Below are 27,326 nucleotides of genomic sequence, written 5' to 3' on the forward strand. Positions count from 1 at the left end.
GCCAGGCTCTCGAGCTTTGATTAACAGGCCATCTTCAACTCCCAGAAAAGAAGCTACAAAGCATGTTCTGGCTGTGAACATTAACTTGTGCCCCTACTAATGCAACATGGACACACCAACAGTACTAATTTACTGCTGCGCATCCAAAGCCATTCAATCAGATGTCTTTAAATGAAGAGCTTAAACTTCTTCCTTCCTCCACCACACTTTCTCCTCTACTGCAGGCAACTTCAAACAGGAACCTTCTAACATGTGAACCACAGCAGCCACTCAAACTCATGATAAGGGATGGCAGAAACAGCACACATGTCAAAACAGATGTTAAGTAGTTGATACAACTATCCACAGAAACTCCATTAATATTTAAGCTTTCCAGTGGCACATATCTACTCTTCTTTCTTTGAATTGTAAATTGAGTTAGTTAATCCTTCATTCAGTACTTGTTTGCATTTCTGTGGTTTGATATATTCAGGTGTTTATACTCTTCATTTTTCTCATCCCTATGTATCCATGTACAGCTGAAGATGTACTGCAGCCTTTACCATCAGCTGCTCCTCCATGCTTAGATTTAAACTGACCTTAGTCACTCCAAATATTTGAGGGTTGATACTCAAGTTCTGGAAAACCAAACTGTGCGATTCAACTGAGAGCACATGGTCCAACCTGCTCAGCCAGGCCTCTGTCCTGCAAGCACTCACCCTTGAGCTTTGTTTAATTGCTGTGGGTGTGCAGTGGCACAGCTCACAGCAGCACTATTGATAGGATCGAGGCTTTAAACTGTGGACTGGGACAATAAATTGTGAAAATTACTGAGCTCCTGATGTTCCTTTTGTGATCCACTAAGAAATATTGTTATAATTCTGTGCCCTCTAGTGGTACTTAAAATCATCAATTAATTTAAATAATTGTAAGGAAAACAGTCTGTGAGTACAACTATGTGAGCACAAATATGACAAATATTGAAATATAACCATAGATGCTGGGACAGCTAGAAGCAAACAAAAGTAATACACTTAGTGATGAATTATTTTATTTTTTACAGTGTGTGAACAAGTGTATTTTCCCATCTGTTATCTGTTATTAAATAAATCCTTTTAAAAGTAAGTATTATGAGAAGAGATTGATGGTAATTATTCTAATCCCTACTTGTTCATATGTCAGATAACCAGGGCATGATACACTGGTTGAATGTAGAGTAGATCATTAGCATGCAGGCAGCTGCCTGCCCTGTAGCAGGCAGAGGAACTGTACTGTGTAACAAAGCTCATCTTCATCTAAGTATTTATTGCAAAATATGGGTCTACATTTATAGGACAACAAATTCCCCTGATATTTTGGCTTCAGACTATATAATACCTGCAGAGATGAGTCGTGTGAAATTCTAGCATGCCAGTATGGTCCAAGGTCACCCTGGGTTCAGGTGTCAGTAAGAGGATCTACTTGACGAAATCTCCAAGGCAAGAACCTCCCAAGGAATCTTGACTTCTCGAGGCTACAGGTACAGTATATAACACTTGCAAAGGGGCAAGTAACATGGCATGCTAATGTGCAGCTTGGGAGTAGCTATCACTGTGCTTTAAGGCAAATGTCAACAGCATATTCCAAAATTTTAAGTAACTAGTTTTAAGATTCCATTGCATTTTCCAAATGTATACATCAAATGTTATATATCCTGACTTATGGAAGGATCAGCTGATACATACGGTCTTTGCTGATCAGGAACCAAATGTTACATATGTTTCGTATTTTCAAGGTTTTCTTCCCAGTGAGTTACTTGGGATATATTGCCTTAAATTAGAATTTCTGGGTTTATTTTAATAAAAGAAAGGAAGTAATTTAAACAACAGTGATAGTCTCTCATTCCCTTATTTATAATAAAATATTTTTTTTGCTAAAGCATGTAAATTTCTAAGCCATCTACTACTGCAATTTTGGGGTTAGCCACACTAGAATTTAAAGCAGGCATTCACAAGGACTAAATTTGCAAATGAATAACAAGAACAATGTAATGCAATGGTGTAGTTGTGACACAGGGTAGATACTAATAGAAGAAGAACCTTGTTACAGGGAAAAAAAAAAAGAAGTCCAGTTGGGTTGGAGGGCACTGGTCAGAGTTCAGCATGTCCAGTTCACTGCTTTGCTCTGTGCTGCCAGGCCAGATAGAATCTGGAGCCTATCCACATCAAGTCCAAAGTACCTAAGTGTGTAGTTGCCTCAAGTCACTGACAGATGCTTACTTAGCTGTTGAAAACTAGTTGTGTACCTACTTTAGTATTTACATGGATATGAAGAATCTCTCTTCAGTTGTGTTCTACCGATACGTTCAATTTTACGTATCTGTCATGGGGTGGTAGCAATGTGTTCATAGAGAGAGGGATTGTTAGCACAAATTCATAGAATACTGTAAGATTCTCAAATGCAGCAAAAGAGACAACAGTAGAAATCACAGACATACAGTGGCTGTTATAAGCAGAAAAGCAACCAGAGTGCAAGTTGGAGGGCCTTCGTAGCAACATTTTGCAAAGGTCAGTTTACTGTGGTATCATGTTTTGAGTTCACTTGTGTTCCTTGTTAATAACCTTTCTCGTGTTATATAATATTGTGAGGTATCATGTATGCTCTAGTTTTGCATCTCTTTGTAAGATTTTTAGCTTTCTGTCTAATTATATGGAGAGGGGATGCTCATAGCTATTCTTGGTGACAAGCGTACAAGAGCCAGGAATAAGTTTTCAAATCACTCAGGTGTTAGGAACAATTCATTTGCTATGTTGACCTACTGTATAACCTGGAATACCTGGTATGCACCTCCAGGAAACCCCAAACCAAGCATCTCTATTGTGTAATAAATCAGGAGCAAAATGTCAGATGAGGTGAGCAGCTTATTAGGATGCGTATTACAAGCTGTCCAGTCAGCACATGTAATGTGCTAGCAGCTGTATCAAGGTTTTGATATTAATATTCAGGAGTGTTGGAATACATTACATTAATATTCCAAGATGTTGGAATATTTTCCTGCAAGCTTTTTTTCATATAAATGAAAAAAGCATGGTTGTCAGTAGTATGAGGCATTCAAACAGTGAAGACAGCAGAAAGGATGGCCCAACCTTCCTGTGCATTCTTCATGAAGTCCCTTAACCCTGAACTCAAGGGAGTACCTTCAAAAGTAATTCAGTTTTGATGTCCCTTTTATTTGTTAATCTTGATTTTAAACTGCTATGAGATTACTAACTGTGAGGAAGACCTGTCTCCACAAAGAGCTGTTCTGACACCAGACTTACATTCCAAGCAGCCCCTCTCTCTGAGTTACTACCAGCACAGCATAAATTTTAATCTGAAGACAAGACAAAAATATCTCACTCGCAGTACTTGTGCCTCCTTGGCCGCAGGTATGCTAAAAACACTTCTGCCTGGTTATTACACCTATAAAAACCAAGACCGGTTCCCAAACTGTTAGTTGGATCCTTTCATCTGCCAGGAGCTGTTTGCTCCTTTCCAGCTAGAGGAACAGTTTGGCCTTCTCTTCTTGCCTGGTCAAGATCAACGGCAGAAATTTCTGGCCTTACTTCTGTGCTGTCTGGTTGTCCTGGTAAATGTTTATTTTGCTCCCTGACATCTAGTATTTCCTCTCACTCATCAGATATTAATCCCTGATAAGAGAATTAATTTATTCCATTGATTCCTACTTAACTAAATACCTAAACATCCCTCTCCATTAATAAGGCATGCCTGTCTGTAAAGTCATTACCAGACCTCAAGACATGCTCTCCTAAATGGCTCTTCTGTTCATGTCCTTTACTTTCTCTTTAATTTTTGGTTGTTTTGGGTTTTTTTGTTTTGTTTTATTTCTTTGTTTGTTTACTATTTTGTGGTGCTTCTCTTCCTTCCCTCCTTCCTCCCTAAGCCTCCTCCCTCTGTGATTCAACTACCTGGACTCCCAAACAAGCAATCTGGTGACAAAACAAGACTGTATATCTTGAATGGTGCAAAACCTGCCACAGGTGCAGGGCCTGCTCCATAGACCATTCTCACACTCTAATCTAGCAAAGCAAGTAATTTGATCATTAAAAAAAACTAAAAAAGACAAAACCAAAGACATGAATCTATACTGAGAACTGCCAAACAGTTTACCGTCCTGAGCTGGGAATATAATAGAAATAGAATAGGATATGAAATGTTTTTTTCCAGATAGAAAGGTTTGTTTTCTTAGAATATATGGATTTTCAAAATCATACTCCCCAAAATACCCAGAAGTTCTGAAGAAAACATGCCAATCAAAAATGTAAATGTTTATTGCAGTCTTTTGTAACTGAACACAGTTTCTAAATATAAAAAGAGAATCTTGGAATCCTTGGGATATTGTCTTCCAAATTGTTTGTTTTCAAGGAGAAGAGTATAATTTGGCTAGCTTGCATCCCAGCAGTTCCTTCCAGCAGGCATGATAACAACCCACGGCAGACTTGAAGAAGTCTGTCAAGGTCAGAATACAGCTACTTTAGAATTCAGCAAGAGGACATTCTTTTTTTCAGGTTTCCAGTGTAGGAAACAAGTGAAGATTTTTTTGGTTTGGACTTATTTCTGATTTCTTTGGGTATGGAGGAAGTATTTTGTGAAAGCTCAGCTTGATCCCTAGAGTTAGCAAAACTCCTTTAAGACACAGTGATATCTAGTCTTAGTGATGCATTAGATTGTCTAGAGATGTACCTGAATAAAGCTGGTGACTGAGAAAATGTCAAAATACATGAGATGTATCTCATTATTAGCTTTTTCTTTAAACTACAGTGACCTTTATTATTTACCAGACATGACCTTCTGGTCATCTCATCTTTCCCCATCTCTGCACATCTCTTCCACTTGTATTATCGCAGCTCTGATTTAAAAAATTCCTGTTCAACTATGGCCTAATCTTTGAAGTATTGCAATTTTTTTGACATTAATATTTTAGAATCATCTAATTTTTTCTTTTCTGAAAATACTTAGAAGCATGTCAGTCTTCACTTTATTCAACTGGAACATAATTTACATTTATCTCTCTGTCCCAAACAAATTTAAGACAAATCTGTGCAAAGTAGCATGGAGAGAGCCAACCACTTCAGGTGCTCTTGCCTGGGAGTGCTTGTACTGCGGAGTCTGGAGAGTTGTTCCCGGGCAGCAGAACCATGCTGAGGCTTGAGGGAGTACTCTGGCCACTGACTACTGGGACAGGTAGGCAGCATCACTAATCTCACATATGGGATGTGTCTGCATGCTTCTGGCAAGTTTAAAAGGTTCCTTGTTTAGTGCCCTGGCTTCTGTGACCCTCATGTGAAGGTGCCTATACACTTCATGCATTGTTGAGATGGCCTGGTCCTATTATAGGAGTCTGGTTTCTGCTCTTGGAATAGGACTTCAAATTTTAGGGGCTAACACAAAGTGTTTCTTGTCATCTAAACTCTCTCTTAAGGTCTAGGAGTGATTTAATATTCTCTAAAGATCATTAGCTGTTCATCTTGCATACAAATGTTCTTGCATCTTAAGTTTTATTCATAGCATAAATGTAGGACTTGAAACTAAATTATTGTAATTCTTTGTAACTGGAGTAACATTTTTTCTAAATTAGATGGTTAATCACCACCCTAATATATTCTGAAGATATATTTTAAAATAAAAAAAAATTTACTGCCCTTTTTCATAAAAAATAAAAAGATATTTGGCCTTGTTGATGTACCTGTGCAAATAATTGGACAGCATTTATGATACTCAAGGAATTTTAATAAAATGTGCCCTTTGAGTTACTCAAGTGACATAACAAGAACTTACTCATAAGCTAGAGGCACCACAGAAAGCTGGAATAAATAAGAACTCTTACAGCTATCCTTCCGTTAGTGTATCAGAGGACAACTACTGGTTGGAAACCTTTGGTAGGAATTGTATGCTTGGGACTCCTCCTTTCTGTTACTCTGTTCCTATTGAATTCAGTGAGATTTATTCCTGTCAATAGATGAACTGTAAAGGTGGAGGTGAGAGTGTCTAAGGTCAGTAGGGCCCCTCAAGAGCTCCTCTTGGATGAGTAAAGACATTCAGTTGGAACTGTTGGAACCACAGCACACCAGAAAGGAATACCGTAGGCTTCTACAGGCATAGTTAGGCACTTGACTTGCTCATGTTCTTAAATCTTATCCTAAAGCATGCACTTCAAAAATCTCAATCAGGAGAAAGACGGAAAATAAGAAAGCAAGTATTAAGAGGAATCTAGGTGATCTAGTAAGGCTGTGAGACAGGAACAATAATGACACAGAATTTATAATGACAAGTAAGCAGGAATCATAAACATGGGGAATAAGATGATAGTTCAGAACAGGGCATTTTCACATGCTGCTTAAAGTGGTGGTCTAACAGCTGCATTCCTAGAGAAAGGCTGGAGGTAGATATTCTATTTCAAAAGAGGAATAAAATAGAAGCTGTGATATTTCTAAAGCTATCTTGTTTTGTGTCTCTGCATATATCATTGTCTGCAAGGAAACATATAACCAAAAGTGGGTTTTAATATTCTTGCAGGGCTGAGGAGAGGATGATTAAATACCATAGACCAGATTTAGCGGGGAAGTATTTGCATGAGAAGTAAGATGTACAAATATAGATATAAGGCAAAACCCATGATCTTTTAACATTAGGGTGGTTGGACACTGGCACAGGTGCCCATATAGGATGTGAAATCTCTGTCCTTGGAGTTTTTCAAAGCTTAGCAGGCCTCAAGGAACCTGATGTAAATTTGATGAGAGCCATGTGTTGGGTAAGTTGGAGTAGATGACCTCTAGAAGTTCTTTCCAACCTAAAATATTCCATGAGTCTAGATGACCTTGAGCAATGAATACTTTATGACCTACCCTGTGAAATAAAAACCCATTGATAAGTTTGACCTGGTCAATACTCTAAGACATATAAGCATCTGTCACTGCTGATATCCTGCCCCTGCTACAAAATCACAAACCTTATGTGTAGGGGGCAGAGGGTTGAAAGGATAACAGTGGTTTCTGCCTTTGGTATAATAGCTCCTCCAATTGCTTCTCCAAAAACGAGAAGGACAGGAGAATGAGCAGAGAGAGGCATCATAGCACAGTGTCATGTGAGCATAACCCTGAAGAACAGCACAGGACCAGGTGCCTGCTGTGTCTCCACCATGGGTCCCAATGCTTTGCAGCCCATTGGCTTCCCATTCCTTTCTCCAGCTCTCTCTGCCATAGCAAACATCCTTCCTTTTCTCATCTCTTTCTTTTCCTGTGAGATGGTTTGAACTTGGCTGAATTTTTTGCAGGAATACTTTTCACTGTCAAGAGATTATGGGTGATGATTAGTTGCAAATGTAGTTATTATCCCCAAATAAAAAGGCAGCATTTAATACTATTTTTATAAGGGAATAGTTATTTTAATTGCCCTACATGCTAGATGATTTAAAGAAAGCATTGAGCTTTCCCAGTTTGAATATCATATTTTTGTTAAAGTTTCCCTGCTAGAGTGTTGAAATCTCTAGCCCTTTTTGAAAATCTTAATCAAACTTTGCCTCTAGTTAATCGGACATTCACATTAAACCCATTTAGGTTGTTTAGTTTAAGCAGGGGTCAAATTCTGGCTCTATTTGGTTATTCTGCCTGAAGATTTTCATTCTGCGGGGAGGTTCATTGGTTCCAACTAATGAGAATAAAACAATCGACTCAAGTTGATGATACCATAAATGCTTGGAATGAAAATTAAACATTATTATTAGCAACTTTCAGCAGGGTTTAAAGTGTTGAAATTTAACCTTGCCATGTGGATCCCTATCACTTAACTTTAATGAGTAACCAGTAGCAGGAGAGTTTCCTATATCATGTGTGCAGTAGCTGCTGAAGAGAGATATGACATATTATCTAGATTGGTTTATAGAAGCAGCTATCATATCACTGCAATAAAGAGGGAAACTAGAAATTTAAGCCATTATCTTCTAAAAGGTGCACTATAAAACTATGAGTTTAAGATTGCTTTTATAATGTAAAGATCAAGTACTGGAAGCAAAACTCTTACATATTTTAAAAAGAAGTGATGGTCTGGGTGATAAAGATGGGTGGTAAGTAAAAGCAACAAGCTGCCTTTATAACTCAGTTGGAAGTAGTTATCATAATTATTCTACCTTCTTTATGCCAGATCCTGATAGCAAACTTTTTTTCTTTTTTTCTTCCTCAAAATGTTTCTCTGGAGCAGAAGGGGGAAATAGTTGAAAGCTTAGAAATGAGTGTTTTGGAACATTTTGCAGAGCACACTGTCTGAGGCCATAAACACACGATTCAGTTGTAACCTAAAATATCGTATTGAAGTTGTTCTTTCCATTCACTGTCTCTTTCCATATTTAAATCCATACAGATAAGGATACGTCTCCGTTTCCAGAGCGAATCTGTACACTTGAGTAGCATAACAGTGGAGATAGTTTCCTGCCGAAACAAATGGGCCCTAGAAAGTAATAAACATTTTGTTGTTTATTTCTGCTTAACTGATGAGGAATTACTGACTTGATTTCCTAAAGAGGGGAGCATTTGCAATGCTGATGACAATTTTGGAAGACCAATATTGCTTTAGACCCCAAGTAGTAATGATTAGGATCTTATTCCCTCTTACAAAACAAACATGTTTTCTTTCTTTATTATGGCAAATGACAATTTCTTTCATACAATGCTTTTGGTTGGGGAGCCTTATTAAAGGCATTTTGTGTTCATGCACCAGATTAGTTAGGAGCAATAATTTCCATCATGTAACCTTATCTTCTCTTGCATAATTATTTGCTGCCCACTGAAACAGCACCTTCTCTTCCTACAGCACATCTTTGAAATCAAACAATGTGCTTTCTAAAAAAAAATTACAGCAAAACACACATTTTGGAGATGCTCCACAACCATGAAGACTCTAAACATCATTTCTTTTAACTTAAGACCTACTAACCGGCTGCTTTAGAAGGCTGGAACTGGTAAACTAAGTAGCTGTGGGGAGGGAATGGAAAGAAAACAGACGGCCCTAAATTTATCTTTATTTGACACCGTCTCTAGCGCTGTGATGCTGCTGGGTGAACACTCGCATCCAAGTGAAAGCATCCTCTGCACACTCCGCAATTCCCGGCCCCGGCGGCGCCCCGGTCCCCCAGAGGTTGCACCGGGGACCACCTCTGGGGGACCGGGGGGCTGCCGGGGGCCGGACCGACAGTAGCTCAGTGCCCTCAGCAGGTGGCAGTGGCGTCCCGCGGCGGGGAGGGGTTCATGGAGCCCCCCCAGCCCCCGCCCGCGAGGAGCGGCCGCCGGAGCGGCTGTTGCGGAGTCTGGGGGAGCGGCACCACAGGCAGGTGGCAGGACATGTCCTTCTCCCCTGCTCATCCCCACAGGGAGCGTGCATCTTATAATAAATATTAAGTAATTAATTCCTCGGAGGAATTTCAAAAAAACCCAGATGCAATCAGAAAAAATAAGCAAGCGCCCAAAAACCAAAGCAACGCCCCCCAGAAAACAACTAATTCACAAAAAGCTCCACACCCCCACCCACCCCACCAAATCAAAAGTATGGCATTAAGTCTCTTCATCATCACAGGTGTGACTGGATTTGTGTGTAAATGATAAAAAAAGTCATTGCAAAACCCACATCTTTTTGTTAAATTTGGTCAATGTGAATTTAATGTTGCTATAGTTAAATACTTCTGGGACTACTTACACAATGATTTATAAACATTGCTAGTCTTCAACTATTCCCTGTAGGGAGTAGATACATAAAGTATCAGTGTAAAAGAATGTTGAAACAACTAAATTTCAGACAGCGTGATCCTTCTTTATTTGAATTTCCAAAATATTAATTATGTGAATATGTTGAGTTTATACAGACGTGGTGAACAGTGTCTGTGTTTGTTTTCTATTTCTTTTTGGGGTGTTTCCTATGTTTCTGCAATATTATTGTGTATGATATCTCAAGTGTTTTAAAGTAGTCTCAAGTGACTACATATTAAAAGGATTAGGGTTTGCAGGAACAATTGCTGAATGGAGTTTGTTTAATTAGTACTCGTCTAAATACAGGTAGTTGAGATGCTGATCCAGCGTCTTTTCCTCATTGTGTCTATGCTAACTTCAGTGGAATGAAATCAGTGATGAATACCACTCACTATTTTTGGTTATTTTAGGGTTTTGTGTAACACATACAATCCTCTAGTTAAGAGTAATGAAGTGTTGTACTTTTTAGGTTATATTTATTTGTTAACACTTGTATATAAATTGTGAAAATACATATTTTTATCCCTTTGGCTAATGTGCATACATCATCTGACAGTCTTCTCTTTATTTTCAGAAACTGTGTATCCACTATTCAAAACTGTGGCAATTCAGTGTAGTCATCTGCTGGCTAGTCAATGATTTCAAGTGGAACTCAATTTTTTAAAAGAAATGATAGGTCTTGTGATTTGGGGTTTCAGACAACTAGGAAATAATACATAAATTATGGAGGAAAGAAGAATCTTTTCTTTGTTGACAAGAGCTTCAGAAGCCCACCTCTGGAGCCCAGAGAAGCATATTGATTGACAGTTCCTCTTCACCTGTTCACTGATGATGATTCATATCAAGACAGAAGAGGAAGTAAGTGGGAAGCACAGAAAAGAAGGAGATGCAGTTTGGGTACTTCTTTGTATCCCCCTGAGGTTCTGTGCATGCCAGAGGAGACCTGCTGGTGCAATGGTTTCCATGGCTGCACTACTCTGTTTGCCTTCTGTAGCATTCAATAACACCTAACTTTTCTGTATTGTTCTAATTGCTTCCCATTGGAGAATATTCCTAGGCTTTTACTTTTTTCAAGTCAGGCTCTATCCCTGGCTCTAAGTCTTCTCCAACTGATTACTGCAATGTTTTTTCATTAAAATGCAAGGTCTGATGAAAGAGGTTGGTACAAAGGCAGCAGACTAGCAGAAGCTTAACTGCTGTTAGGATGTGGAAATGCTAAATCCTACACATTTTCCATCCTACATTTATCAGCTGTCAAACTATTGCACTATATCAGACACTTACAGTTACTTAAAATGAAATCCGCAACTTACAGATTTCTTGAAAAACATGTAACAGCAAGTAAACAATTTTAAATTATGAATTTAATTTACATACAATCCTTCTCCTGACAAAATACTATAAAGAAAACAATCCACATCTATTTATTTTAACTTTAAATGCAGCTTTACCCTATGGATTTATACCAGTAGCATACAGGAAATATGTTCCTCCTAGATTCTGACTTTCAATTGTCCATATAACTGTGGGTACCTATATTACTTCCCCCAACCACCAGAAGCTGCTTTTGCTTTGGGAGCAATACTACAAATATGAAGAAGGTCTGGAAGACTTTACCTCTCTGAGGATCATGGTTTTTCTGACTCCTAGTGCAATTATATCAGTGACTTGTTACAGATCTCTGACAAAATAAAATGCTTAATAACACATCTAACATTATTTTTTACATAAAATATGTATTCCCATATTACTCCTGTGATTGCTACAAGTTGTAGCTCTACCACACTGTAACACTTTTAAATTTTTTTCTTGCTTTACATCCTACAAAGTTCTATTTCTGTATTTACAAGTGAAATAATGGTATTGAGTAGCAATTGTTGGGTTTTTTTTCCTAGTTTAAATAGAGAACTTCATAGCATTTGTTGATCCCTAAGTTGTCCCTCTGCAGAAGAAAGAAGCCCCCAAATCTTCCACTTCCTACTTCATAACTCTTCTCATTTATTCAGAGGGCACAAACTCTTTCTAAGGAGACAGAAAGACAAAAGAACACACCTTCAGGAGGTAACTGGAAGGGAAGTTTAACTATGAGTGTTTCACCAAGTTCCCTGATTTTCAGTAAGCCTGTTACTAAAGGGGTTCAGCATCTGCCATGTTGCCATTTAGTACATTTCTGCACATTTCCATTTTTTCCCGACAGCTTTAGCTCAGTAAAGCTGAGATTTGATACTCACTTCAGACATTTTGTTCCCTCTTAGAGGCCTGCAGAATGGGACTTGACTAAGCAATCTTTTCTATGACATGAGAGCATCACGTCTGTGGCAGGATCAGTAGATACTTGCCTGAAGGGAGCCTTTCTCTGCAATATTTTCAAGAAGAATTTAGGATGTAGGGTTTACAAAATTTTAATAAACAAGGGAAATATTTATATGGATATTAAATAGTTTTTCTGCAGGCCGTAAGCCTTTTGTAGTTTTTTATCAGGAAAGCATTTCTCTGAGCTAGTAGTTCAGCATTCTGAGGAATAGAGTATTTGTGGTTTTTTTTTCAGCTTTTTTGAAAACTCTGTATGTTAAGTACTCTAATTGTTTAATTGGGAGTTATGCAGGCAGTATAGTGCATTGCAGGAGAGAAACTGAAAATGCACAACTCCCTTTTCCTAAGCTAACTGGGGTACAGGACAGAAAAAGAACTCAGATCTTGGCCAGAATTGCATTCAGGATCTCAACTTTTAGATTAAAATACTTGTATGGAACGAGGTAAGAGGGTGAATTAATTCTGGATTTAGCAAAAAGTAAATTTGTCTTATGACAAAGCATCAGAATCCAGATTGTTTTCTAATTTAACTCCTGCTGATTAATCTTGGATGTCTTGTGGACACTACAGCAGATCCATTTGCCAGGAATTCCGTATTTTCTTATCAGCACAGCCAGCAGTCTCATCAAGCAGATTTGGGGAAATTACATGGCATGCCTATGCCTCAGTTTCACAGCTGTAAAATTGGAGTCCTAATTTGTTACTTTAGATAATGTTAAATGTTATCCCCCTCAATTTTTGTCAGTTTGCTGCTATCATATTTAGGGTAGTTTAAAAGCCCATGATTAAATACATCTACTTTTCCTCCATATTCAGAAACAACACAGTTTGCTTATCTCTTTGATCGTCTACCACAGATGGAGAGGACTGTGCTCGCAGCCAGGATAACTCTGACACAAGAGGATGTTACTTAGTCAGTGAGATGTTTTGTACATTTGTCACTGTGTAAAATAAATCTATTTTAATGCATGACTAAGAGTAAAAAAAATTATTACCACAGGGTAAATCAATTAAATGTTCTTCTTATAACAAGTATGCATTTCTAATGGAACATTTTGTAGCATCTTGTTATATGGCTTTACAGTACTAACAAACATATTCTATTAAACACAACCAATCTAATTCTGACTCAGTTACCCTGCAGATAATTTTAAAATGCCTTAAAAATTTTAATCTTGTAGCAGTTGAGCACCACTTTATTTTTTTTAAAAAACAAAACAGCCCTGAATTGAAGCATACAAATGGAAATAGCAATAGGAAAAGGAGTGGATTAAACCCATATTGAAACCAAGTCATACTGCTGTTTTATTGCAAAATATGAGTCTGAAGTACAATCTTCTGAGTGCATGCTCACATAAGTGATATTCCTCCCTCCTCTAGAGAATGTTGACATTCCTTTTCCCTCTCCACCAAAGTAATTTATCTACTTATTCACTAGTTCAATACACTACTTGAAAGATTGCGAGCACCTTATTCATATCTGAACAAACCAAGGTTCCTCCACCACTTTGCTCTCAGTCCCTTTTCTCACCACTCACCTGGCAAGATGGCTTAAGCTGCATGGCATCAGCTGTAACAGGCAATTTCCCAGATGCTCTGTTTTAGGGAGGTAGGATAAAATCACCATGTACATTACATGGGGATTATGAAAGGATGTGGTAGAAGATGCCTCTGGCTCACTCTCAGGCTTGTGGGGTTTTGTGAGCAGCTGGCCCTGTTAGTTTACTGTGCCACAGATGCTCAAAACTTCCTTCTTCTCTGGCCATTTTAAGTTATACATTAAATTCAAATTCCTGTGAACATCAAGGGAATGTTAACTTTCAACAAGTCAGCAGGAGCTGTTGTCTGTGCAGCACCTCTGACCATTTAAGGAGCTGAGAATATGGACCTGGGGACTCGTTTCTGACCATAGTTCATTGGCAAGTTAATAGTATACAAGGTTATTATTATAATTATGGAGAAATTATTGAACCATTGTTTTTGTTCCAAACCACAAACTACAGAGTATATATAGTGAACATAAAGTACATAGTGCCTATATCTTAAAATATCTTTTTTTCGTGTTTATTTTTCAAGTGTCTTAGTGGACACTTTGTTAAGTCAGTGGTTACATTTATCAGAGACAAGTGAATTTAGAGTTTTCTGAGCACAAACCTGTCAATCCAATGGAATACTTCTCCAGCTTTTCATCTCTGGAGGTCTACCTCTAAATGTAGTCTTTATAAGCACCTGTACTGCAGTTTGATTGTATTGCTCTGGTAGAACTGCATAGTATTAAAAATCAACATGGAATGAATTGTATATAGGCACAGTTTGTAGCCTCTCCCCACGTTTGCTTCAGTAAGGACTGGATGTCAGAGTTCCAAATACCAGAATTCAACTACATTTAGAGCATGTGGGAAATCTTTCCAATACCTTAGTGCTACTATAATATAGCAGGAATATTATAAACAGTAAGTCATGTAAAAGTTTTAACTGGTCCTCCTGATAATCTTCACTACAGTACTGCAAACTTCTTCTATAGTGGAATATATTTCCACCACCCAAACAGTATGAATTCTACTCGCTGAAAAACAAAAAAAAAAGAAAAGAAAAGAAAAGAAAAAGATAGGCATTTCACTTACTCTGTAGTTTTTTATTATGTTTTATAAAGGTTGCTTAAATTATTGATCCAAGAGGTTATGTGCATGTATTATTGTATATAAATACTGTCAGAACTGTGTTTAATTAGCTAGGTTATTGGGAAAGATAGTGAAAGGAAATAAATTGACCGTGTAGTTCATAATGAGCAGAAATCAAAAAAAATGTATAGATTAACTCAATTTGTTTATGTATCTGGTTTTATGCAACGTATTTTAAATTGTTCTGCTTTTCCTACTGGTAAGCTGATACTCAACCTGATGATCACTTATTCATGGGACAAAACCAAGAATTGCATTACAAACTAGCACTGTGCAAGCCCTGATTTATCCTACCTCTCAGTCTTTAGGGATTTTCAAAAAGTCCTGTGTATCTGCTTAATCTCTGAAGACAGAAGGGCACAGAGGCTTGCACAGCTAGTGTTTGCTTTTGGAAACTCTGCAGTGGATTCTGATGTGCTCAGCACGTTGGCAACTTCCATTTCCCCTGACCAGGAGCTTCATATGGGCATGCAGAGTTGCCCATGCTCTGTGAATGTGAGCAGCTGCTGCAGCAAGAGGGACACCATGGGCTGTCAACATTTTAACAGCTGCTTCTTATATTTAGATGCCACACACAAGACTATCCCTTGCTCCATTGCTGGCTGGAGATGAAGGTCTAGGAGGGTGAAACCAGAACATCTAGCCTGTTTGTGTCACACTGTTGGCCATGGTCTGTGCTGACCACAGTTGACTCAGCAGTGCTTCCACAGAAGCATCCATTAAAAGGTTTAGGATGGGGACACCAAGTACATTCCCCAACTGTAGGCAATCATGATGGTAAAAAACTTTAAAATGCTCAGAGCTGCTCTTATTCCTCTTGGTTGTCATGTGGGAGAAGTAACAGGTCATGCCAACAGCTGAGCAGGAAACTTTTGTTCTCCGTTCCTCCTGGCTGGCAGACCTTTCCTGGGCAGTACTAGCTGAATGTAATCAGCTAAAGCTATCTGCAAAGCAAGATCAGACAGTGTGGTGTGGATCACAACGTGCCATTACTGTGCCGCAGGGGCCAGGGAATCTGTGTCTCTTTGAGAAGTATTGTCCCTGGCAAATCTGTTATGCCACCTCTGAAATATATGATATTTCTATTCCATCTTTGTTTATTTTGCCTCCATTTTTAGAATAACATCCTTAAATTTCGCCTAGTTCTGCTTGAATTTTTTTGCAATCTCAAGGATAACTTGGCAGAGAACTACAAAAAACCAGTCTGAAATAGCTGAGCCTAATTTTGCACAAGCCAAGGACCACTGCATGGTTTGCAGGAAATTTTGAAAGGTAAAAGCAAGATGAACATTTCTCAGATTTCAGAGGGTAAATTTTCATTTTCTCCAAAAGAACATCTCTATCTTCCTTGCAGGGTGGATGATACTTGTTTAAAGAAAATAGTCAGAGAATGTGGTTCTTTTGTTTCAGCTCTACTCTTCAAAAATTGCAAAATGAAATCACCAGAGACAAGTGCTTGTCTCTGAATTTCAAGCTGTCACCCAAAAGCTGCTTGTCTTAAAGCTTTCATGTCTCTTCACGCTTCAAGAGTAGACATCAGTGCAGAGAGGCCATTTTGCCTGTAACTCTGGTAGCATGTCTACTTCATAAATTAAAGCAGAGCTAGAACTACATGGAGAATGAAAATGCTTCCAAAACTTTGAGTTTTCTAGAAGTACTTTCCAGTTCTGGAAAACTTCAATAGTAAAGTGTTCTGCAAAATGAAAAACATATAGTTTCAGATAGATCAATTCATTCCAATTTAGATTTTTTTATGCATCTCACATATATCTGTATGAAACACAAAACCCAAAATAAAAAGCCATTTCAAAAACAAAAATATAAGACTTTAATTGAAAGATGTCAGAATGAGCTATTTTGACATTACCAGAACCTTTCAACCAGTTTTTCCCTCACATAAATGAAACTTGAGTAAAAAAGACAAGACTTCACAAAGAATTTGCAGAGAGCTGCACTATCTTAATGAAAACATGTTCTGCTAGTTCTTTGATTATCAAGTTTAATCAGAATAATAGCAGGGTTTGTTTTTGTTAAAATAAAAAAAATGAGATTCTTAGGTAATAATAAGATACAGCACTCAGTTGACTGGCATAGAGTGTATAATAGCATCTCCTTCAGAATTCAATTCTCAAACAGTCATTTATATTATCCATCAGTCACTGATATTCTACATACAAAAGATAAATCCTCTTGACATTCTTTAGTTCTGGCAGGTAGCAGACAAATATGAGTCCGAATTTTCAAGGAAATTTTTTTAATAAGAATAATTTTCTACTGTTGAGTTTAGATATTCCTCTATACTTTTTTTTTAGTTGATTTTACTGGAATTTTGCATTTATTTATAGTAACACGTAGCATATTCCACAGAATTTGATGGAACTATAAAAGTTGCCTGAATATTTGAAGAATAGGCATTTTAATAACTGAAGGACTTCGATGCATTTGCTCTTGCAGGCAATTATTCTTTATGAAAACTGGATTCCAATTAGAGTAAAAACAACTCTCTGTTAATTGGCACCTCCTTGTACAGTGATTTAGAAAGACAACTAATTGGCAAACTTGGCATTATGCTGTATTAAGTAAGTAACCTGCTTTATCTTATTAGGCCTGTTATCATACCCAGTTTTCAAATGTGATTTGCACATATGAAGGACATGAAGATCAGCTATTGAACCCACTTGCCCAATTGTGAAAGTCAACAACAGAAAAATGTCTGTTTTCCCATACCATGAAACATCTTGAATACATGACACCTCACTGATATAATTGATGTTAGACAGCAGATTAGGATACTATAATACAGGGTTCTCATTGCATCAAAATGTATTTTAATGATTAGTCTTAATATGTAGCCTTTTTTACATATATTAAGTTTCTTTCAATGAAAAAAATTATAAAAATACACCAGTGCTCCAAAGTCAAATTCTGGAAACTCCTGTAACAAATAAGGAGAGAAAGATATTAATATCATATCAATATCATTTCTCCAGACAGACAAAATGTTCTTCAAATTGAAGCCTAGTTTATCCCATACGGTTAAACAAATAAAAAAAGGAGTTCAACTCTCAATAGCTGAACCAGCTATTTTTGGGGGGACTGGGGGGGGGGGCAAATATCAAAATAGTCATCTATTGAAATGTTAAAAGAAAGCAGAATGACATTTAAATATTTTTTTACCAATTCCTATGGGTTTTCAATGGGTACTAAAGGGCACAGAAGAAATATCAGCGTAGTTTCTTTGTACATCATGAGTGATCTTTCATGACTACTGAATAAAAAAAAATGTTCCCTGTCACCTAGGTATGAGAAACAAGTAAGACTAATTTACAAGTAGAAGAGTACTCCATTAAAAATGTTATGAGATCATTTCCAAGTTAGGCCAAGATATAAAACCTGTATCTAATTCTTACATGAAGATCTAAGATGTGAAATAGCAAGTTAAGATGAAGGCAACGCTGTAATTTGTTTCTTAGGCTTCCTGATTAATCTTCCTGCATATAAATATTAATTTCCTGTATTTTGTCATACTTTCAGTGATCTTTTTTCTACAGCAGTGATGGTAAACAAATTTATTTTTAAAAAGCAGTGTAAATTTCTGTCAGCATTTCCCATCCAAATCCTTGCTGATGCCAAATCCGGTACCAGTTCCCCACAGCTTTTTTGCACTAAACAACTACTGAACTCTGCAAATATTTAAATAGTAGAGAAAGACATGTTTATTAACTGTGGTGCTGCTTCTACTTCCTAAATATTATCCATATCTTTCTGCAAACACACCAAGTGACTTGCTGGTGACCACACCTTCCACCCCCCAGCACAAAAGCACCACCGTCAACCACAGAGGATGGGAGACTGTGGGCATGGCTGTGGGCAGGGCTCCCTGCCTGCAACCGCCTCTGAGTTTGTGGAAATTGTAGATACCTCCTATTTCCAAACACAGAAGAAAGGAGACAATTTACAGAAACCTGTCCTCCTCCTCCTTCTCCTCCCTTCTTCTCCCTTCTTCTCCTTTTTTCTTATTTCCATGTTTAGAAAGAGAGCCTCTCATTGCTGTGGAGCCCGGTGACCCAGGAGTGGCTGAATATATGGATGTACTCTCTGCTTTGATTAGGACAGAGCAATGCAATGGTCTGGACTCCTTCATTTAGATCCTGACTGCCAGCCATGTTGGAGGTGGGAGGACCTGGCTTGGGATCTAGCTTTGCATCAGGAGCTGGCAGCTGTTTTCCCTTTCTGCAGAACGAAAGCGGGAAAGGGAAAAGGTGTTGGGGTCACCTGAGAGAGCCTCTGTGTCATCTCCAGCTGGGAACAGTGTCCTTTGCCTGCTGCCAATGTGCTGCAAACTGGCCCTAGAGGTAAAGATTGCCAGAGAGGTAATCTACTGTCAGTATGTCCTCGGTCGGGCCTTTAGTGAAATAGTTCTGAAGGCAAAGGAAGTTCTCTAAACTCCTCTGTTCGTGTGGGCTGTTCCTGCTCTTTCCAGAGCTGATGCTGTTTGGGAGGTGCAGTGAAGTACCTTGAGCCTCCTAGGTCTTTATGCAGAGAACGGAAGTGATTTAATGAAGAAGTGCAAATGAATGCATGAGTGGAAAGAGGTGAGGGGCACAAGGGAGAGAATGCACATATTTGTGCATGACCTGGCACCACCTTGCAGATGTTACACAGCTCCACAAAGCAATGAGCTGGAGAGGGCTGCCCCTCTCCAGCTTCTGCATAGAGGTTTTTGTGCCTGTTCCTATGCAGACTAGGGAATAAGCCACACACCTGACAAAGGTGGCATCTTACAGGTGCCTTGCCTGGAGACAGGATCTATCTACAAGATGCATTAGAAAAATGTCAGTTTGGGAAGTATCACTCATCTTTTTAAATCACAGAACAATAATCAGCAGTGATTCAAAGGCTGGTTTTGACAGTTTTCTAGAAATATGTAATGTCTTCCATGTCTTATATGCATTGTAGATATATTAGTATGATATACATTATATATAATTTAGTGTATGCACACATTATTATATACATAATACATTCACACACACACACATTAGCATTCTTCTTAAAAATATGTGCAGCCTTTGTATTTATAAAGAATAGAGAGTATAATCAAATGTCAGACCCTGAAAAACCCACATGCCAAGGGAATGCCACAAAACCTGCCATCTCTGTTCTATGGCAGGTGTCTTTGAGGGGCTACCAGAGGAAACTCATGACAGTGGATAAAGCTGACTGTGCAAATTATGAGTTTCCTTCCTAGGGGGAGTTCAATTTGGATTTTTATTTGCTTACTTGAAGCACAGTGTCTCCAACACACCAGGTTTCTGGTTTTGTTGTTGATTTCTTTTGCTCCCTGTTCTGCATTGCAAATCTTTTGGTTAGAACTGATAGCGAGGGCTACAAGGAGACAGCCCCTGTGGACGTCAAGCCAGTGAGCTGGCTGGAAGACGAAGGCACTGTCTTCTACACAAATAGCAGCCAGGTTAAAGCTGACTTTTCCTCAAACCTCTTCATACTTCTCTTGAATTAGTTCCAGGTGCCAGGCAAGCTCCAAAATGGGATGCAGACTCCCATCTGGAAAACTAAGCAGAAGAGGACTCCCTCATATTCTCACATTCCCAACTTTTGTATTGGTCTCTTTTCCATTGATAGGCCACCACCAGTTGGGTGTAGCTCCTTCTACCAGCTAGAAGGCTGTGTGAATGCCTTAGGCATCCTCCTGCCCTTGCTGCAAGGACAGGACTCCTGCATTTTCATCTCTTATGGAAAAAAACTGTGTGCTCAATTAGTATTTTTCTTTTTGACCAAGCAAGCATCTGGAATGCATTGCTCCAATCTGCAATTTATATTTAAACCCTTTATTTTAGTGCATACTCAGAAAATATCAGATGTCAGTCTTCAGCAGTTTAATCACACAGTGCATTTACTCTTTCCTCTGGATTTGAATGTCTACTTATTAGAGCTTATCTGTACTATGACAATTTTCACTTTCTCGTATCAAGAAGGTATAGCTTCAGTAGTTAATGACTGAAGACTGTGGTTGCCTTCATTTATAATGATTAAGCCCTTACTTCAGATTGTTTCAATACTTTTAGAACAAAGGAGTGCTCAATATAAGAATTCTTCATTCTCCTGAAAAAAACAGCAAAATAACAATCTATTTCAAGAGGTGAAATAGATTGGCAAAATAATATTTTCATGCTAGGATATTTCATTCTAAACTATTTAAAGTTTATGATTACCTAAGTCATATATGAATGATTTCTTATGATGGAGAACAAAAATTTTGCTAAAACCATAAAATAGGGAATTACTGTAAGGGACAGATTAATATATTTTTTTGAGAGGGATGGATCTCATGTCTAAAGAAATTACATCTAGTGCTTGCCAGAACTTCACTCCAACTCTTATGGCAGGCAAAATGCCTGCTACCCAAAAGTTGCAGAAGTGGGAAACATCCATGACACAAAGTTTTGTAGCAGGATGACAACAGTAGATTGAGTAATCTAGCCTTACAATATTTATAGGGTACAACATGATATAGATGAATTTTTTTGCTTTTGTTTTGTTTTATTTTCTTTTTCCCCCCACTGTTCTTTCAAGACATTTAGAAATAACCTAGCACTGGGATGGTTTCATGGTTTTTGCTTAAACAAAATATGTTTTTACAGCTTTTCTACAGAAACTAATAACATAATCTAGATGTTTTCAAAATAAACCTACAGTGCCTGCTCTGAAGGAAAAAGATTTACCTAAGGACATTAATTTGTGAGTCTTTAAAGTGTTCTCTGGATATTATTACTATACAACCTCAAGTAATTTTCTGTAAGGATAATAGATATTTCCCCTTTTCTGTGCTTAAGGTGAAGTTATCAGACTTCAAACTGATAACTAAGTTAAGAAAACTAAGTATTTTTTAGTAATTTTTAGGTGCAAATCATTTGAGTCTAACCCAAAGAAGAGAGGTTAATTGAAGCCTTTTGAAATGTAACTGAGTGCTGTTAAAAAAACTAAAAGAGGGAATGATATGACAGATCTTTTAGAAGTCATGAAGATGAGATCACAGTCTTCAAAGATTTCTGTTCTAGACTTTTCACTCAAATGTTCTGCTGCTGGTTAAAATAGTCATCAAAAGCTAAAGTTTGGTCACCACAATTACTTGCTTATTTTTCACTAAAATACTCACCATAGATTGAATTGATAGAAGCTGATGTGCGTTTCTTCTCCCAGACAACAAGTGATGTATACTATTTAGAATGTTTAGAGTGTTTTTCCTGACCTAGGTGATACTACAGGTCTTTTCACAGGGTGAAATTGCAAATGAACTTGCAAATAACCATTTTATCCTGACAATTATAAATGGAAATCTGTGTTTAGAAGTTTTGCTGCCACTGAAAAAAACATGAAGTAGGCAATCATCCCTCTTAAGATGAAGAATAGGGTTATGATACCTATTTCTGAAGCCTCTTTTAGAAGGCAAGGTTGTTGTTTAACACATAGCACTTCTATTGCACCCAGCTCAGCAAGTACAATAAATAATCATTATTTCAATTTGTTATTGAGCTTTGCCATTTCTCTTCATGCCTATATACATAGATACATTTTTTCAGTAAATTCTGAAAATTACTCTGAAAGAATATTTGGTACCCACAAAAGTACAGACACAAGCTGAGGTAAAGCTGGCCTCACAGTGTAAAGAAATTTCAACTATCCCCAACATCAGCAGCTTAAGGTCTTGATTTGTCCCACAGTAAGAGTGGACCATCAAACTACTTTTTAAAAAAAGAGCCTAAACCCAGTCTTATATCATTCTTATAATTTTGGGAGGAAACTTACTTTGAATGGTTTCCAACAGAATGTTAATATTTCTCTTTCATTTTTGACTGTCACTCTCCTTTCTCCTGCCTTACTCTTCATACCCTCATCATCCTGTTCTTCTTTCATCTACTTATAAATACTACAGTCTGCCAAAAAAAATTCAACGAAGGTTACAACACAGTCACATCAATGCGATTTTTGGGAATGACGCTAGATAGATCATTGTCCTTGCACTTAACGTTGCACTGTCAGAACCTCTTGACTTCTCCGATGTCAGTTGCAGAGGTGGCAGTGGATCACTGGATGCTGACTGCCATACTTCATGGGCAGCCACAGATTTTGGCTCTGTCAAAGGCAGTGTTTTCTGCTGGTCAGGCCATGTACATTTATGTGCTCAACACCAACAGCTCTCACTCTAGCAATGCTGTCAAGGAATCTCTTTCCTACAGCTCCTCTTCTTTCCCTCTATGAAGTAAGTCTCACTCTTGGAGCATTATGAAAAAAAGCCATCCAAGTCTGACTCCTTGCAAGTAATTTTGTTAGCTGTGATTCATTGTTGGGAGACCATTCACACTGTTTCAGAAAATAAGTCCACAATGCAGAAAAGACAAGGAAAATGCTTTTCAGAATTTGTTCTGCTGCATAAATTTCTATTGAAAAACATCTTCCCATTGCCACTGTGGTGACAACTTGACATTCTTGTAATGTATTGCATATTGAATAGATGTGGGTGATGTTTAAAAGCAATTTTCAACATTCCCCTAGAAAAAAACCTGATCTGTTAAGAATTATTTAGTCTGTTCACTTTTCTTAAGGCATTTCCTATGGAAATATGAGAAATTGGTTAGTTCTTTGGGAAGAAAAATGTGTTGATGGGACACTATCTTCATCATCTTAGTAATAATAATATTCTTAAAACACATATCTGAGCTTTATCTAGTCAGATGTGCCTGCTACATGCTGCTGTGTCTGGTGGCAGGTGTCTCCCTTCCTGGAAGTGCCAGCACTCCCCCAGCTCTGTTTCCCGGGGGCAGTGCTACTGCTGACCTGCAGGAGAAGTGTGATGGCCAGGAACCCATGATGGCCAGGACCAAGAAGAATTTTAAGCCTGCAAGGTTCATAGTCTGCTATGGGATCTTGCACTGTGGGCTGTGAGTGCAAAGCTTTCGTATGGCTCTGGCTAATTTTACAGCCGACCCGGCCCCCAGCACACGCATGCCCATGAAAATCCACTTTATTTGAAAAGAGTACAACTGTGCAGTGCCTTTGGCACACCTCTGGCTGAGGAGTGATTTCTTCTGACCCCAGTGTGACATACAAGCAACATTGCATACTCTTTATGAAAGTTAAAAATAAATGTGCAGTGATGTGCGGCCTCAGTGTGCCTCCAGCTGCCAGTTTGTATTGAGCCCTGTTGATTATAATGCAAGCTTGGCACTCAGCTCACATGTAAACACCTATGTTTAGCTACCTAACTTCAGGTGTCTTAATCCTTCTTCCCTGGGGTGGGAATCCCAAGGAAGTTGCCTGAACACAGGCTTTTAGTAACATTTCAAGGGTGGTAGACTTGAAATGCCTTAGGACATTTGAGTTATCTGAGCCATCCGATATTTCAAATTACTTTAGCAGCTTGTACTTAGGTATCATTCTCTGTCTCCAGCCCAAAGTTTGATAAATGAGGGGCACACATCATTCCTTGTCCATCCCACCAGTGTCTCAGACAAACTAGAATCTCTTTGAGTTCATTCTAAGTTTAAAGTAAAGCACATGCATAAAATCTAAGAGTCACTAAAAAAAATTCTAAAGATGGAGAGTATTAATACACACTATCAAGAAAACCTTAAGTTTCATTTTTAAGGATGAAAAAAGACAAAATTCTGATACAGAATAATACCTTTGGGAATAAAGAACTTTTATGACTTACAACAGAAGTTTCGACAAGACCTCAATGACAAATACACTAGGGAAGAAATTTATATTAAAGTCATAAATAAGACACTCTAACTGCTAGAAGTGACAGAAAAGAAAAAGCTGCCACTGCAAGGCTTTATAGTCAGAGTAGCTTTTTGTACTTACTTGGGGAATGTAGAATATTTTCAGTGTAAACAAAGAAAAATGGATTTAAATTCTGGAAAAAAAAGAATTCTTGGTGAGCTGCCAGACTCAAAATTATACATATCAAATGTTGTTTTAAGATATAGATCTACACAAGATATCTCACTAGTTTAAAATCATCCTACAGTTAATTTCTAGTTCCCCATCATTTGAGGCTAATCTTCATTTATGTATAAAACTCAAGTAATGATTAAAAACAAAAAAAAGAGGCCTTTCATAGTTGCTAAGATAGAACACAAACTTGCAACTGAATCCAGGAATGGCACACAGTCTTATAGAAATTATTTTATAGACTAGTGATCGATATACTTACCTATCTGGGGAAAGCCTAAATATTGCTGTTATTTTACTTTATACTTAAAATACATCACACTTGGCATCCTTTTATCCTTTTTTTCTGGTGGGATGTTCTAATTGACCAGGGGCAGGGATTTCATCCTCATTCTCTCCCTGAAGTACTGCATATTGACTTCTTCAGGCAAGTGGAACAAGACCCAGAAGGAATATGAATATTCCCGCCTTATTCTGTGCAGCTGGTTGTGGTGGCCTCAGATGCGAGTTGTATTTGTCTTACAGATGTCCAATACCAGAGGTAGTGGCAGAAGTGCTGAACAAGCTAGGATGATGACAGCTAAGGGGTCTGCATCCTCTGTCTTTCCTTGTCGCGTTTTTTGTGAAGCTCAATCAGTCAAGTATTCCCCAGGCAATCTTGCTCACCCATAGTGCACCATATGCAGAGGTCCAGTGGGGCAGGTTCAAGAAGGATTAGCTGTTCAGTACGTTGGGGCAGAATGATCCCCTGTGATCTCTAATCCAGGGTAAGACAGCAGCTGAACACTTATTTTGAGGCTCAGGATTGTAGACTCATTTGTAAATCCCTTTGTGATTACAGTTCCTGGACTCCTTTCTTAGAGGTAAACATGAAAGAGTAGTTTTGTCTAAATGCACTGCCAGACTCACAAGTGGTGTCAGCTGGCTCAGTTCCACTGCATATTGAGCTTACCGCTGGGAGGGGAGAATGTCTCGCCCTCTGGTCTTTGCATTAATTTGTACTGCTGTAATTTTAGATGTTTCCAAAGAGCATGCCGGTGGTAAAGGAGTAAAATCATTCAACAGAAGATGAAGATAGACATAAGAGTCAATCAAACCTCAAGAGTGCATTGTGCCCAGATGCTGCTCAAAGCTTCAACTGGAGCAAGAAAGGTTTTTTTAAACAGGCAGATGTTCAAACAATAATGCATTGAGAGGAGGCCATGGCAGCACACAATCAGCCACTGACTCCTTACCTGTGGAAGAGTGGCTGATATATGAAACAGTTAATTTCCAAGGGAGATATGCAGATAAATCACTCTGTAACTGAGTAGATCAAGTACAAGCAACCATATCTGTGCGTAGGACACAGTGTCTGGGAACCATCTGTGCCCAGAGCTCTCAGCTGGCACTACCTACAATGTAGCCCTGGTGTGCAATGACAGCCCCAGACCTGCACGTGCTAGGGAGGGCTCTGGCATGCAGGACCTCAGAGGGTGCTGCAAGTGCTGGACATCACACCCAAGGAAGCTGGGAGGATGCTTGTAGAACATGGAATTCATAGTGGTAACAGGTATCAGGTTGGAAAGTCCTTATTTAGTGGTTAGATTCACATTAGGAAGGTTTTTCTCTACTAATAGGTGGAGCAGAGAGGCAGAGTAGTTCCTGCTTCTAATGTTGTTCAACACCTGTTTTTCTGCAAAAACCAGAGGAAGATTTTGGTGACAGTGGAGGGGTCTTGTATGGAAGCTGTGTTTGTGGGTCCCTATGGGAGAACTGACCTACGCTTGAGCACTCCTCTGAAGAAACACTCCCAGCCTGAAGAAGAGTTGCTTTACTGAGAGCATGATGAAGCACCAATAAAAATTAAATATGAATGTCTTTAGCGTAAGAACGGAAGCATATATCCTGCTCAGAAAAGCTTTGGATGCCCCATCATTTCCTTACAGTACCTGAAAGGAGCTTACAGGAAAGATGGGGCAAGAGTGTTTACAAGAGCACGTAGAGACAGGACAAGGGAGAATGGGTTCAAGTTGAAAGAAAGTTGGTTTAGATTATTAGATATTAGGGAAAAATTCTTTGCTGTGAGGTTGGTGAAGCACTGGAACAGGTTACCCAGGGAAGTTGTGGATGCCTCACCCCTGGAGGTGTTCAGTGCCAGGTTGGATGGGTCTCTGAGCAACCTGGTCTAGTTGAAGGTGTCCCTGCCCATGGCAATGGGTTGGAACCTGTTGTGGATTTACTAGCCCCCTGGAACTAGTGGGGCTAGTAGGGGTTAGTGAGGTTAGTTCCAGGTGGACTTCCTGGTGCTGAGCCCATTAGAAGCTTTAGTAACGCCTCTGCGAATTACATATTTAGGGAGAACGAAGAGAAGCTTATTGCGCAGAAGAAATTGGACCCAGAAGAGGAGCAGAGGGAGCCGCTGGACCCAGGGGGCAGGCACGGCGCTGGAGCCAGGCTGGCCCAGGCCGGGATGTGCAGCAGAGCACAGAAGAAATTCCAGAGAGTGAGAGAAGAGCTGCCCGGGGGCTTTTCAGCTGGCCTTGCCCCCTCCCCCACCATGGCAGGGGAGAGGCGGTGGCAGGCTGGTTGAACCTCCAACTGAGTGGGTCAGGCTCCTGCAGCA

General features: G+C 38.8%; 1 long non-coding RNA gene across 1 annotated transcript; it reads left to right on the forward strand.

The window, feature by feature from the left end:
* The first annotated feature begins 1,169 nt into the window (after nt 1-1,169).
* Nucleotides 1,170-27,326, forward strand: LOC108640694. The gene is made up of 3 exons (XR_001921413.1): nt 1,170-1,498; nt 5,051-5,202; nt 27,059-27,326. It is a non-coding gene; the product is annotated as an uncharacterized LOC108640694 (long non-coding RNA).

This window comes from Manacus vitellinus, unplaced genomic scaffold, assembly GCF_001715985.3.
Source record: "Manacus vitellinus isolate BGI_N305 unplaced genomic scaffold, ASM171598v3 scaffold_4_pilon, whole genome shotgun sequence".
Taxonomy (NCBI): domain Eukaryota; kingdom Metazoa; phylum Chordata; class Aves; order Passeriformes; family Pipridae; genus Manacus; species Manacus vitellinus.